A 13,267-nucleotide genomic window follows, 5' to 3' on the forward strand; every position below is an offset into this window, starting at 1 on the left:
ACTAAATGGTCAAGGGAATTGGACTCAGGGTCCATCAACATCATTCTAATAAATTTTTGAATCTATCATAAATTATAGCTTTACAAACAATATTGTTTGGGGGAAAATAATTTCTGGCTAGAAAATATATAAACCACCTCTAACGGAAGTCTGTTCTGCCAAAGGAAAACACTGCAAATCTAATTCTAGTCTTCACCTGGTAAAAATGACTATTATGTTTTAGTGGTTTCCAAAATAATGTGCTTTGATTACACTCAGCTATTGGCTTATGTAATTTAATATTAAGTAAAACCTCAAATGTAATCAAATATCATGAAATATGTAATTCACAATTTAAGACAATATACTCTCCATCTGTAAAAAGCTAAATATTTAGCTACCTTTTCCTAAAACAAATGTACTACTTTTCACAATAATTAAAATGAGGTAAAATGTTTCTTTTTTATACCTATCAGTAATCTTTCTTCATTATTTGCACTTAAATTGACTATTTTCTCTCCAAAGTATTCCACTATCTCCACTAGTTTATTTTTCTATTCTTCTACATGAATAGAAATGAGGCATTTCTATCATACAACAAAATTAAATTATGTCATATGCCTGAAGTTCAAGGATAATTTAATGTTATGTTTATTTATTTGTGGTATTTCTAAATTTATTTGAACTGCTATGTCACTGTGCAGAAAAATTTTTCCACTTTTATAATGAAAAACACCTCAGTAATTCATCAAGATTCTACAAAATCCATTTAAAGTTATACAGATAAGAAATCGTCAAAACCTCAACACAATTCCTTCATAAATGCCAGTGTGTGACCAAGTAGAAAGTTGTAAGAATCATTTTGTGCAAAATTAAACTATAGATTCTTTGTTATTCTTCATCACTTCCTTAAAATAAAAGAAACGAATACATTGACAACACTGGATGGAAACCTTGAAATTATTTTATCTAACACACTGTGTTAGGGTTTAACATGAGGAACCTAAAGGCCCAAGAAAGAGAAATAACTTCTTATTTAACAGCAAAATTATAACCAAAATACAGTCTTCTGTCCAAAGCCCTTTCAACTACATCATCATAGAACAGAATATTGTATGTGATAGTATATAGTAAATATCATAAAGGATTGTAGCTGCATGTCAAAATACCCTTCCATGAATTCTTACTGTCCTCTAGAAATTGCAACAATAATTAAAGCACAAAGAGAACACATTCTGTTTAAATATATTTACCACAAGATTATAGGAATAAATACTCATTAACATTAAAATTTAAAATAGCAAGCATGAAGTCAGCAAATGATATATAGATACTAAGCCAATTGCTTAGCCATTTAAAATTCTCTATGCTTCTGTGCATTTCTGTTAGATGACTGGGTGACATGGCGACAAACTGGGGGACAAGAAGGAAGTCTAATTTAGTAAATAAACAATATAGTATATGCAAAATTCACCTGGGACTAGGGACACTGGAGGCATGAGGGATAATCACCCAAGAACTAAAAAGGAAAGAAATAATTTTTAAAAGGAAATAAAAGTGCTGTTTAATCTGAAGAACTTATTGATAGTTGGAAGAGACGTGTATTCTCAAAGACATCATAGACTATTATTTCAGGTGAAAAACTTTTGAGCCCCTCAAGAAATAGGCAGTCATCATTTGGAGATACTCAAAAGACTGACTATAGATCAAGAGAGAAATGTTTGTTCATGGACAGTTGAAACTGAGACTAGACAGTGGAGATATAGCCTAGCTATTAAAATGTCATTGACAGAGAACATAGTGGTTTCAAAATTAAACCCAAATCAATTAGGCTAACGTAGTGGGACTGCAAAATAAGTATCTGTTACTACAACACCTGAGAAAGAAAACTAATCTTTTCAGTGAACCCACACTCCACTGAGTAACAGGGGAATTTAAATTTTCAATTAATATTATCCCAATCACTTTGAGTTTAACTAGTCTCCTTTTAGTGTACAGCACTCCCTTTCAAGTAAATATGGTTCAGGGATTCTCCCTGTACTTTCCAAAGGCTGCCAGAACAATGTCTCCCATCCCACTTTCTCTTCCACAATGTGACCTTGCCACCCTCCATCAAGAAATGGGGTCTAAAGTTCTAGTTCAAGATGGTCACATAAGGGGATCCAGAACTCACATCCTCCCATGAACACACCTCATCTACAGCTACATGTGGAACAGCTTCCTTTAAAAATAACCTAAAAAATCGCTGAGTGAACGACATCACTGGTAAAGAGAGAAGACCCACATCAAAGTGAGTGGGAGAAATTGGAACACAGTCTCACCATAACCCCCACCCCCTGCACGGGGACTGACTCACAGTCCTTTTAAGACCTGCCTCTGAAGGGGAGGGTAGTGGAGGGATAAATTGGGAGTCTGAGATTTGCAGATACTAACTACTATCTACAAAATAAACAACAAGATCCTACTGTATAGCACAGGGAGCTACATTCAATACCTTGTAATAGCCTATAATGAAAAAGAATATGGAAAGGAAGTATATATATATATATATATGTGTGTGTGTATATATATGTGTGTATATATATATGTATATATATAATATATATGTGTATAATTGAATCACTATGCTGTACACCAGGAATTAACACCACACTATAAACCAACTATGCCTCAATTTAAAAAAAAGAAAATTTCTGTACACACACACACACACACACAGACCTGTACCTGAGAAACAAGCTTCCAAAACATCTAACTCTGAAAACTACAGGGGCTCATGTCCATGAGACCCACAAAACTATAGCAATCTGAGAAATGGCTCTTCAATGGCTCACGTGCTTGGACTGTCCACCCCAGGGTCCAGTGCAGAAGCCACTGATCAAGGCAAATCAAGATTTCGTGTGGGAGAGGCACATTCGCTTGTCATGAAGTGTTGGCCTGAGGGGCGACGTCTCTCTTATTTCTTCCTTCTTCCCAGGAGACATTAAACCTCAGTCCCCAGCCTCAATAATAGATGAGGTATCTTCTCTACACTAAAGAATAGTAGTATAATCTGAGCTACCAGGTATAGCTCTTCATATGAGAGCCATAAAATTACTAGGAAAAAATCAATTTTGGTGTAATACCATGAAAATGTCATTCCTGCTACACTAAGGAATATTACAGTTTTTCACATTTTAAATGGAAAAGTAAGCTGAAAGGTACCTGCTTTTATCATTGAGTTGTTCCACTTAGGAGAGATATAACACGGCTGGATAACATTTTTAAAAGTACAGTGGCAGGTTTTCTGATTCTAAAGATTAGTTCTTTGGATATGATCAGAGTGTGATAGTGAAAATATCTCCGATGGTATTAACAAATACATAATTAGCAACTAAAATGGAAAGCATTTATAACATGGATTCAAAAATCATTATCTTCCTCTTAGTGTCTTTGTGTCATTCTGGGTAATCCCGAGAGCTTCCTTGGGGCGGATTTACTAAGACAGTGGACATTTGCTTATTTCTTTGTCCTCCTTATTCATCATCCACCATCCATTTTAAAAGTTGGCTAAATAATTCATATTTCTGAATCAGTTGTCCCCTCTGCTACAGCATTTAAAGCAATAGAAGAATGTCCTATCCCCATTACCAAGTCCAAAGACAATAATAATAATACAAGGCCATAGACAATAATACCAATCTAGAATCAAGTAAGACTCAGTGTGCACAATGAAATCTGTATAAGGGATTCTGGGATTAAAATGTGTATGTCTGACTAAACCTTAGTCTATGTGTGGTCAATACATTAACCAATTTTCTATTGTTCAAAGTCAAGGGCCAGAAAAAAAAAGTTGGGGTCCAATTACTAAACAAAATAGTGGCAATATGTTTACCACAATTCAATCATCAAAACTTGTCCTCCAAAAAGAAATTTTAATCATATAAACATCAGTAAACTGTGCTTCTGAATAAAAAGAAAATATGAATAATATTTCATTATCCTTCTCAATTTTATATCATCATGCCATGTTTATGAAGCCCTAAAGGAAAAAGAAATTTAAATTTACCTATGACTTTTAAGTCAATAGAAGGCAGGAGCTATGTCTATCTTGCTCATCGTTGTGTTTCCAGCACTAACATCTGGTATGTAAGCATTCTGAATCAATGAGTAAGCCTAGACCAATTCTTTCAATTTACAACTAAGGAAACTAAGACCAAAAGAGGTCATACATCTTCTCCCCTCCTTCAGTAAGAACAACTTGCTAAATGAAGTTGCTCAAAAATGTTCTAAATTGCTAAAAATGAATCTGTATTCAGTCTGAATGTTTCATTAATGTTGCTTGTATATGTCTATGATTTATCAGCTACATATTCAACTGTTAGTATTTGCTCTAGTAATTTAGTTCAACGTTGAAAAATACACCCAACTACATTTAGGTTCCTTTTGCTACGTAAGTTACGGTTATTTTTGATGCTGACTATTGACAATAAAACAAAAAGGAGTACAAAGAGAAATAATGCCTATAAAATTTTCCATCAGTTTTCGACTTATGACTTCAGTATACCCTAAGCTAAAACTGTTCTTTGGAGCTAATGATGTAAGAGACACTCAGTTGCAATAATATAACTAAAGTAATACTGCATTATTACATACAGCCTTCTTGATGAAAACCAAAATATTAAATATTTCATGATATTGAAAATAGGTTGTAGCAAGGCTCTGCTATTTTCTATTACTTAAAATATACATTAATTAGAATTTGTTTACTATTTATTGAACAGAAATATATGTTAAAGGAGAAATACATTTTAGTGTTGATTATTTCTAGACCCTTTTTCTATATCTTGAAATTTTCACTTAAATTCAATTTATTTTGTGCCACCCAGAATTGCCTACCCTCATTGGACTTTACAATCAAAAGCGACAAAGACACATAGGGAGAAAAATATAACTGAAAAGTGCCATTGTAGATTTATATATACAATGTGGTTTTTCTTTAATTTTTTTATTTTTTATAATTTTTAAAAGTTACTTTCCATTTACAGTTATTACAAAATATTGGCTATATTCCCCATGTTGTACAACACATATTTGAGCCTATCTTACACCCAATAGTTTTATACAATTTTTTTACATTTGTTTTAAGAGCAAATATTAGAGATGAGTAATTCTGCCTGGGAAATCTTCAAAGTCCTTTTTGAAGAGGTAATTTTGAGCCAGGCTTCAAAGAATGTGGAAGAAGTCATCAGAGAAAGGAAAGTGGGAAGAAGAAATAAAACTCAAGCCCTAAAGAAAACATTCACAATTACACAACGATGTGAAACAAGTAGCAAATATAAGGAGCATTCAATGATTTTGTGTGGCTAGAGCAAGGGACATGAAGAAGGGAAGTTTTGCTAGTATGAGTCTCAAAAGAGAGTTTGGGGTCAAATTACAAAGAATTTTTTGCATCATGATAAGTTTGAACCTCATCTTACAGGTAATGGAAAGTAATTTCTAAGCAGGAAAGTAATAGAATTTGGTTTATAGATTAAAAAAAGATTCAGTTGGAATAACGAAGAGTCTGAAGACAGACAAGGCTATTTAAATGAGTCAAATTTGATGACAAGAACAGTATCAGAAAAAAAATGGAAAGGAGGGAAAAGATTCTGGATCTCTTTGAACAGTACATTATAAAGTCTCTGACAATGGGTTAATTATGGACCATAAAGAAAGAGCTGAATCAGAATTTCTAGGCTGAGCAACTGATTGGATGCTGACAATTTTTTTTAAGTATAGTTGGTTTGGATGCTGACAATTTTAACCAAATAGAAATGCACTAAAAAGAATCAGGAGGTCATAGCATGTGTAAGACACAAGAGCAATTACTCAAAGTTTGAAATTTAAAAACTAAATAACTGATTAATTTTTATTCAATTAGTTAAATTAACCAGTTATATTTTCTCATCACAATGAAAAGCTCAATATTCTGCTCCTGGCAACTGTGCAACTCCACTGACATACTTTGATGTGGACATATTTGAAACAGACTAAGACTGGATACAGTCTAGTTTCCCTAACTTCTAGTAATGAAACCATAAGGCTTGCAGCTTATTTTCCAATCCTGATATCGTACTCCATGTGGAAGGATATTTTTTTTTCAGCTTCACACTCTCATCCTTGCCTTCACTCAGTCTAGGGGAGATGGGCAGAATTACCCATCAAGTTGATGAGTTTGTAAGGTATGTTAGTTCAAGTCCTCCATGAAGCAGATGCAAAATGGGATTAGACATGTGAGAGGTTTATTGGGAGAAATGCCTATGAAGGATGAGGGGAAGGGGGCCAAGGAAGGGAGGCGAGAGCCTTCACAATGCGATGCAGGTCTGGTATCTGCTAAGGAGACTCAGTAAAAGTCTCAGACTGTGGTGCCATTCTGAGAGGTTTGGCAAGGCCAATGAGGACCTCACACCTAGGCTGCCCATTCAAAAAGTCTGAGGAATGGGCTGGCACCTGTCCCCAAGCCATGTTTGGTCACTGTATAGGAGCAACCCCAGATGCTTCAGAGCAATAGCAGAGTTGGCTTCAGAAGGGTAGCAACTGGGGCAGTCAGTCAATTACATTCCCTGCTGCAGAAGATGCAAGCCGTGCATTTTCCTGGTTGCCACAGAAAGAGAAACTGAGCGCGTGTTATCTGGCTCCTTCCCCTCTCCTTTCTCTCGGGAACCAAATGCCCTACAGAAGATTATACTCCTTACTGCTCCAGGTCTGGACATAAGATTTACTCTGTGGTGGGTAAGGAGGACTATGCTTATTTTTGAGGGAGCATCAGTATCAGTATCTGCTACATGGGGCCAGGATCTTTGTAACAGAAGGGAGAATTCATATTTCGGGACTGAAACACCAGGCATGACTGAGGCTTCTGGGGGAGCTACGATTCATGGTTTCAGTTTTTTTTACTTTGACCATGTGTGGAAACATTATCAGACTCTCTTGAAGTTTATAATTATGCAGCTGGGTTTTTTTCTGCCCTGGCTTGAAAGACTTAAGCCTTAAGCCCCATGGTATTTTTTCACTTGCTGGTGATCACCACTTAAACAGGCTTTTTTAGGGGGACAATGCCACATGCACCAGGATTAACAGGATGATAGCCATACGGAATGCAGGGTTGTGGGCCTCCTCAAAGAATGGATCAAGAGCTAACCTGGTAGGCTCGGGAGGCGGGATTCTGCTGCAGCTTCCTTAAGCAGGTGTGGCTGAGACAAAATTCAACCACAGGAAGCAGTCTTTTTATACAGAGTTCCTAAAATCAGACAGGAGACGGAATATTTGTTTCTATTATGTTGAAGGGATTTCACGCATGCTCTTCCCGAGTTTTACCTGTGCTACACTACACTAGTAAGTTTCTAAGTTTAGATTTTCAATGTCAGATTTTCTATCCCAGTCCAAAGAAGAAATGCAAAAGTAAGAGACTTTGTACATGGGATGGAAAAGAGGGTCTCTTTGTGGGAAGAGGGTATAGCACAGTGATAGAGTGTGTGCTTAGCAAGCATGAGGTCCTGACTTCAATCCCCAGTACCTCCATTAAAAAATAAATAAATAAATGTAATTACCTCCCTCCACCAAAAAAAGTAAATAAATAAAAATAAATAAAACTAATGACTCACTCCCCCCCCCAAAAAAAGCTTAAAAATAAATAAATAGAAAATAAAAGAGAATGTCTCCTCAAATAAGATTTTCCGTATGGAGCTTCCACCATTAAAAAAATTTCTAAATTTTGAAAAACAGCAGCCTTGTCTCAAATGCATGATCTGGAAGAGGACTTTGTGCACAGGTGGATTTTTCCCCCATATATGCATAAAGGAAAAATTAAGCTCTTACTGATTTCTCCCATTTGAGTTTATGAATTCTGGACCAACTGGAATGGACTGCCTGGCATAATACCAAGGCTAGATCAAGAATATTTTCTCTGAGCGTCTTCATTTAAATATCTTTGCGCCTACATTGTGGTCTTTGACAACCAGTATTTGGTTAGACTAGATACTGGGTTCTGGATTCTGGAAATGTTATCTTGCCTCATTTAATGGTTCTTGGGACTAGGGATTGGGTGGGTCATTTGAGAATTTGCGCCTAAAGCTGATACAATCTGATGTGTCCTTGGTCTCTGTGGTCAGTTTAAAAGTGTAGCTCACAGAAAGACTAAACAGTACAAAAGGGGGGAAAAAAACCAAAAAACCTAAATAAACAAATAAAAGTGTAGCTCACAAAACATGTGGCATTAAGCTAATACAACTTCTGAGGCCCTGAAGGATCTACACCCATTCCAGGAGAAGACAGCCCAGCCTGCAGCTTTTAAAAGACATCCAACTCTGCCAGGCACTGAGAAATTCACTCTCGCTGAGACTGAGCAGAATATTAAATTAAACAGAATGGATTGGGGACTTAACTTTCTTTGGCATTTTACAACACAAGGGCAACAGAATTTGATTTTAGACTTTATTTTCTTCGCCCTCTTTCTTAAACTTGAATTTATGAGCTAGTTATCTTCTCCTTGCTCCTCCAGATCACTCTGTATACTTGGTGCTTCAAGGGTCGCACAGGTGCCTGGCCCTCTGACTCCCCACTGGATTCAACCATTGGAAAGCAGTAACAGAAGAGGAAAATTAGGTCTGGGTGTTTATTCCCTTTGTCCTCCAGGGGTCACCACAAGTTAGTTTCATCCCTCCATTGAAGGCAGCCCTCTCCTGACAATTACTTTCTCCAGAATCTGAGGCTCTCTCCCTCCTTGTACTCCTTCAGGCCAGGGTGGTGACAAGTATTCCCTCTTGATAACCCAGAATATTGCCCATCCTTCTTGATTTCCCTATACTCTGTTTTCACTGGCGTGAACAGTCCTTTTATTAATTCTCAATTGCCCAGTTTGAGCGTACCATCTGCTTCCTACCAGAACTTGATGGATACAACTTGAAAGGGGAATTAACTTTACAACTTTCATTTCTCCTTGGGAAGATGATAGTAAGGAGAGGATTGTATTTTGTGACTTGTCATTTGCTCTCTCTGAAGAACCTCTGATAGGCCATTCTGGACATACAGTATAAGTAACACACAAGGGAACTTCAGCCTTGAATGCAGAGTGGCCTTGGAGGAGTTTATTTCACTGATTACTGTTATGATCTATTTTAGAGCCTTTTGGGTGTAAAATCTATACCGCCTACTAGTGTTTCCGGTAGGTACTCAATGGAACAGGGACTAGGAAACTTGCAGAGCAGCCTCAGGGGAAGAGCCATCCTGAAAGACCCCTGCTCCCCTTTCTCAGTGGGATGGTTATAACCTTGGTTGTCCAAAGATTTAATAGTTAAGCCAAATGGGTTAAAATTCAAAAGCCCAGGAAATTTTCATGGTGACAGTTGCTTAATGTCCACTTCTGATGTTTCCTTTGATGCAGAGGGAATCTTATCAGTAAAACACTCCTGGCCTCTCTCTACTTCCTCATTCACCATCCCCTAAATGACTTGAGTCCAGAAGGAGAACATGGGTTATGAAAACCCTTTCCTCTAGGTTATCCATTCTCTTAGGAAGGCCCTGTCTACAGCAAGCGGGCAATCCATCAGGCTCCAGCCAGATTCCCACCCTTTGGTTTGTGGTGTACGTGCAGCAGGCTGCCTTAATCCAGACACTTATGACTTGGTAAGGAAATTCGTCTGAAATATTAGCTTTATGAAAAATAGAGCTAATATTTGGACTTCCATTTGCCTTGCTCCTTGAGGAAGAGAGGTAGCATTTATTTGTCCCCCTCACTGATTTCCAGCAAATGCTAAGTTTATAGTTTCTCAGACCAGATTCCATAGTTTGCCAATATAATGTCCCTGAGTTTACTGCACACTGCATAAAGTATAAGATAATTAATATTATGAACCTACTACCAAAGACTAAATTGTAATTTTATTATTTGTTTACAAGCCAGGTAGATGCTATAATACCCAGCAAAAATGCAAAGCATTAAACTGTATAGCAGTAAGTGAAATAATAAAAATAACAGATCTTCCATTGTTTGGAAGAGTTCAATTTATTTGGCTGAAATGAATATGCAAATCTTACAAACCACCATAAAACCAAATTATAATAATTGGTAGAATTTTTCATTTACTGATACCTTTCCTGACTATTCCATCATTTTCTATTCAGATAAACTATCAGTTTTGTTCCTTCTTCTTTGTCCTCAGTGTGTAGAACAAAGGTCAAAATCTGAGTATACATCTCTGTGGTTAACTGTAAGTACTGATGATGGTCTCTAGCAAAATAGCTGCTGACACCAGGTCAGCGCAAAAGATAGAAAAAAACATTGCACTGATAAAAGAGTAAGACCTTCCTTGCTTTGTGTCATGTTTGATATCCAATGGAGCACAGATAGAACGTGTTGGTTGACAAAGATATATTATTATGTGAAAACTGTAAGAGTTGAAAAGAGGAAAATGTATACTTGAGAGGAATATTTGTATTAAACAATTGAAGAGATGCCAGAGCAGACCCCTGAGGTTCTACTGACAGATCTGTTCAGAAAAAGATAGTGCTGGTGGGGACATTTCCTAACACAAATCTCCTCCATGAGCCCATCATTAATATTGGTGATTTTATGGCACATATCTCTTGTGGATTTCACTTCCTGAAAACCCTTCACCAAGGTTTGAGCTGGCCTGTGCTTGATCTCAAGAATACAAGACTAACTTGTCCCAGAAAGGAAGTGACGTCACAACATAAGAAGCATGGACCAGGAGAATGCACTGAGTAGACCAGGAGGCAACATGGTTCCACCAAGAGAACCCAGAAATTCATGGAAAGTTGTTCTACACATGAACTACTTCTGAAAGAAGGAAACGATATTGGAGTAAGGAATGGGTATTTCATAAATTAGGAGTGTTCTGTGTTACCACATCACCCACACTCATCAACCACAGACTTTCACTGAGCACCACTGCTATGTCAGGAACTTTGCTAGGCAAAGGAAATACTTGCTCCCAAGGAACACACAATCAAGTTATGGATGCAGAACATATTTATGAAAAGACAACATAGCAAAGTAGCAGATGCTATATAACAGGTGATAATGAATAAAACTAAATATCCTCGTTTTAGGGAAATAACAATGTCAGGCTATTAGGATTATCTTAACAGGAGAACAGAACCGGACCACATCCTTGAGGATTGAGGTGGTTTCCCCAGAAAGGGACTTTCCTATTGCCAGTCATCCTAAAAGATGTTAAACCAGAGGGCTGGAGTGGAAAGGGTGGGTGTGGGAGAACCTGGGTATAAAAGAAACTTGTCTCTTTTCTGGGTAGAGACATTTGACGCATGAAGATGACTGAGAATTCTGGAGTGGTTCTAATAGTGGGGCTTGAGCTGTCCCTGGTCAGAGAAGACAGGCTGAAAAAAGGGAAAAGAATGGGCTTATAAGTGACCACAAGTGTGAGCACAGGTTTAAACAGTGGTTGTTAGGAATTTTCTAACTTGAACTTCTCAACTCCTTTCTTTTATCCATGGTGCCTAGACAAGGATTATCATGGTCTCGGTTGTGTTGCGTGTGCATTGTGGGAAGGAATGATACAAGTGAGAGCAGTTCCCCCTCTCCAGAGCCTGGAGAGGGATGTGCGGGTGGGGAGGGGTAATGTAGGGAGTCAGTGGGGTGGGACACTGATGGAGTGGTTATCTCCTAAGGATCAGTGGTCAGGAAGGCAGAAGAAACACTAGGATCAAAGAAGACTGAGCAGTAGAACCTGAGGGCTTTGTGCCTGAACAGATGAGATGCAGTACTCTGGGAATGGCCAGAAATAGCTGAGGTTCATTTTAATGGATCTCATTTCCTGACATGTAAGTTGATGGGAGAACTGCCACAACAATTTGCGTACAAAGTTTGCTTTGATTTGCTAATAACAGATTTGATAACTTAAGACTCCCCTATTGATAGGGTATCCATCTGTCTCTTTGCCTAGGTCAGTCCCAATTTATGCCAGTTATCCCAGTGGCATAATCAACAGTACTCATTGTCACTATAAAAATAAGTCCCAACTTGAACAATAAATAATTTGGTTACCCAAACTAAGCACTGTGTCAGTGACAGAAGAAAAAAAAAAGAGGTGGGGAGAAGAAGAAAAAAGAAAAAAAGAAAAAAACACACAACTTCAGAAGGGGAGACATCATTGAAGGATGGAGATCAGATCTGAAATGTGTCCTGAAGGAATGGAGGGTTTCAATAAAAAGAAAGAAGTAATGATTTTATAGGAAAAAAAATGGTATGTGAAAATAAACTCAATGAAGCATATGTGTCATTTTTTGCTGATATATATTGAATTCTTCCCATGTGTCATGTATGATTTTCTGTGATTTTCACGTGTAAGAACACTTTTACTCATCATGATAACCCCATGTAGTAGATACTATTATTCGTTCCTTTTTAGTGAGGCACAGAGAACTTAATTAATTTACCCAAGCTATACAGTGAGAAGGCAGCAGAGCAGGAATTAAACACAAACAGACTGGCCTTTCGAAATACACTGTTTATCCAAGAATAATATGCAGATTTATTTTACTAAAGTTTTTAATGAGAGAATAGCTATAGATAAAGTTGGCAAACTGGATTAAAGGGTCTGCGGTGCCTCGATACAGCATTCAGACTTCATTCTGTACATGGTATCATTTTGAGATACTGATTTGAGTAAGCCTTATTTTCAGAAGATTTATCTTTGAGAGTAGCATACAGAAGGAATCAAAATTCGACTTACGAGGTTTTTTTAATCACACTAGTTTATAATCTCAAATTTATTACATTTGTTATGTAAGCAGCTCTTTGCAGGAAACCATCCTCAGCAAGAAACCCCTTTTCTTGTCAATTTAAGAAAAGCTACACTGTAACTACTTTTATATCAGACACCCCCACGCTCTACTCATTTCTGGCCCTAGCACTCCTTTTGAATCTTCTATTCATACAATACCTTGCCTAACCTGTTGGTTCTTTCCGTAGATCAAAGAAGTAGAAATGAAGAATAAGTAATTAACAGATGACCAGATCTCCTCCCTAGCTTCCCCTTCAGTAATCTCATGAACAAACTGTATGAATAAGATGGTATCTAGGAAAGACCATAGGAAGTCAACAAGCCTGCACACAGTGGGAGATGACGATGACTCTGACCCCCATCTCAATAATTAACTGAGATTACTTTCCCTTTTCCCTTTAAAACTTTCATGGCCAAGCAGAATTTCTGGAGTTGGTTTTTGGGGACAATGAGTCCACCATCTCCCCAGATTGCTGGCATTCTAATTAAAAGCAACTTTCCTT

Source organism: Vicugna pacos, chromosome 29 (genome assembly GCF_048564905.1).
Source record: "Vicugna pacos chromosome 29, VicPac4, whole genome shotgun sequence".
NCBI classification, from domain to species: Eukaryota; Metazoa; Chordata; class Mammalia; order Artiodactyla; family Camelidae; genus Vicugna; species Vicugna pacos.